This window comes from Mirounga leonina, unplaced genomic scaffold (assembly GCF_011800145.1).
Source record: "Mirounga leonina isolate KUSES-001 unplaced genomic scaffold, KU_Mleo_1.0 Mir_175, whole genome shotgun sequence".
Lineage (NCBI taxonomy): Eukaryota > Metazoa > Chordata > Mammalia > Carnivora > Phocidae > Mirounga > Mirounga leonina.
The window spans coordinates 10804947-10808279 of NW_023270453.1; positions in this window are offsets into that span (position 1 = coordinate 10804947).

Consider the following 3333-nt stretch of genomic DNA (forward strand, 5'->3'; position numbering starts at 1 on the left):
CAACCATTAACAATGGCTTGTAGCCCACACTCAAGATGAGTCTCTTACTTGGGTTGACTGGAGCTGGGACTTACTCTATGCCCTTAGTTGTGACCAACTTGGCCACCATCCCACTAAAGCAAACAGACATGAGCACGGGAGATACCAAGGATGTTCAGATGGATCTTAAGGTCTTTGGTGAGAAATATAAACTTGAGAGGTGGGGATAGAAGAAAAATCAGATGTTAGATATCCACCTTCCCCCTCTCCTCCAAATCCGCCATCCTGGTCTAGAAATCTTGTGACTTGTACCATCAAAGAATGGAGCCATCTTGGCTCAGACCTTTGGGATGACCCCTCATAGATGTCCCCTAGGCCACCTTTCCTGCTGTATTGGCTACTTCTTTCCTCCCCATACAATTTTTCTGCTCTTTTAACTCCTTCTTCTTTCCTCCAGACCCCTGATTCTCCTTCTCCACTCCCCACCACCAGCCTCCACCAGAATTCAAGGAATTTCACATTCCTCCCACCGTCTTGTGATCGTTCACTGCCTCTGGATACAGCTGTGAGCCAGCGACGCCATCCATTTTGCTGCTTGGCAGAATAAAAGGGGGTGATGGTGGTGATCTGCTTTCAGTGACGGCTGTCTTTTCCTTTGATTTACTTTACATTCCTAAAGCCAATCACATACATCTCAGATTGCAAGGGGTGATTTCTGCAGCAAGTCCCATCACTTTCACATTTGAGACTCAAGAGATGCTCTGCTGGTGTCACTGACCCTATTACGCTGTAAAACGTCCTGCTGGACGCACCCCCCACTGTGCCTCCTGGCATTGTGAAGACCTCTTCTGTTATTTTGGCTCTGAAGGGCCCCATGCCCAGCCCCTTTCTGGCCATAGGACAGGGTGAGCTTTGGGGCGGGGTAGTGCAGCCACACTTAAGGTTGGAAATTACTCTGAGGTGGTCTTCTCTGGGACCTGCCATCTTGCAGACAAGAAGCCCGAGGCTCAAAGAAGTCAAGTGACCTGCCAAATCCCACTGTCAACAAAAGGGTGGCAGAACTGGGCATGGAAGTTGTCCCACCTGACTCTCCAGCTGGTGCTCTTTCCCTCCCATGGACCCAGGACCCAGGCACGCTTTCCTAGCTGGGCAGCCCCAGCGACTTCTAATAAGGTGGAGTCCAGCCTTCCAGTGCCCCCGGCAGTGGTACCCAGCTTCTTCTCCAATCCCTTCACGGGGGAGCGTGCCGTCTCCTGAGGCAGCCCACATACCTTCGATGAACACGTCTTTCCTTTACAGAATTGAAATTTGTCTTTTTGTTGCTTGCATTGGAGGCCCTGGTTCTACCTCTTGGGGTCAGTCCTGAGTTGCTCTGACCCCTCTTATGGTGATGACAGTTGTCGTGGGAAGCCTGCAGCCTCTCCCTTGGTTTTCTCTTCTCCAGGTGAAACAACTCTGTTTCCTGTCTACGATTCTGACACTAATGTCAAGGTGTGTGTGTGTTTTTCCTACACCATCAGACCGTTAGCTCAATTCTGACACTGTCTACTTGCACGTATCCTCAGATCCTACAGGTTGAGGGTTGGGTCCTACAAGTCTCCCCCCGCCCCATTTCAGATGCAATTCCAGGTCCAGGTCATCACCTGTGCTCCTGACTGGCTAGGGATCAGAGGTTCCAGCAACCCAGGCTTTGGGTTCAATTAACTTGCTAGGGTGGCTCACAGAACTCAGAGAAACATTTTACTTACCAGATTTCTGGTCTATGAGAAAGGATAGTAAAGGAACAGCCAGATGGGAGAGATGCGCAGGGCAAAGAACGGGGAAAAGGCACTGAGTTTCCATGCCTTGTCTAGGCGCCCCACCTCCCAGCACCTCCGCCCATTCACTGACCCCAGAGCTCTCTGGACCTGTCCTTTTAGTTTTTATGGAGGCTTCATTACATAGGCACGATTGATTACATCATTGGCTGTTGGTGATTAACTCAGTCTCCAGCCCCTCTCCCCAACTCAGAGGTCAGCGGAGGGACGGAAAGTTCCAACCATCCAATCACATGGCTGGCTCCCCTGGTGGCCAGCCCCGGTCGTTAGGTGACCTTGATGCTTTCCAAAAGTCACCTCATTAACACGACAGTGACACCTTTATTGCTCTCACCACCTAGGAATGTCCAAGGGTTTTAGGAGCTCTGTGCCAGGAACAGGGACAAAGACCAAATATATCTTTATTATAACTGGCTCTATCACAGTCCTCCATTGTGGAAAGCCTTCTTCCAGAGGTCTCCTTCCCTGTCCCCTGGGGCTGAGATCCAGATGTTCTGCGTGGTGGGCCCAGAGGACTGAAGATCACCTGCTTCCCTTGGTGGCCGCACTGTGCTGCCCTCTGCTTTCAGATCACCCCAGTGCGTGGAGCAGGAGAGGAGACCACCCTGTTTGGGGGTCCTGCTCCAGGAGCTTCTGCTGCTCACCACTGCCGCTTCCCAAGCTGTTCCTCTGCTCTGCATGGCCAGGAGCAGAGCCGGCGGAGGAGCAAGGCATCCAGATGCTTCTGCTAGTCGCAGAAGCTGAGCTAGAGCCAGGGCTGGGCATCAGGGAGGGCGGCTCAGCCAGCCTGGCTCCCGGGAGGAGCGCCGGGGAGGAGCCTGCTTCTGAAGCAGACAGATGAAGAGGTCAGCAAGGTGCTCTCTCCACACGGCAATTAACTGGCTAAGGTGGCCCCGCGTGGATATTTCAATCGCGTGGTTGGGGCCCTTTGCCATTCGGGCTTGGGCTCCAGGGGGGGGCCCGCAGCACGTTCCCACAAAATGTTGAACAGTTGGCATTTCTGGTGGAAAAGCCGATTTTTGGAAGGGTGATTTCTTAGCTCCTCTAATTAATGAGAAGCAGAGATTTCAGAATGGCAAATCGAACTCCCTCTGGCCGGATGCACAATTTTTTTTTTTTTTTTTGCTCTTCTGCTTCTTCGCTTTTCATGCCTTTAAGTCTTTTTTAAGAGACTAGATAATTATAATAATAATAAACCCTTAGGTAGACTCCAATTTCCAAATGTAATGGGAATACACAGGGCTGAACAGAGGGGCTCCGAGAGGCTCCAGGCCCCAAGGCTTGCCTTGGAAAGCACCGGGCCCAGACCCTTCTCTCTCCTTTGGTCTCCTTGCTATAGTCATCCTTCAACACAGGCTGGATGGTTTCCGTGCTCTCAAAAATCCTAAAGAGTCCCCACTTCCCTGTAAAGTAGGATCCAAATGCTCCACACTGGCCTCCAAAGTCCTCTGTGGTTTCCCACTCTTCCAAGACAAAAGGAGCCCCGTTCGTCCTTCCTTCCTTCCTTCCTTCCTTCCTTCCTTCCTTCCTTCCTTCC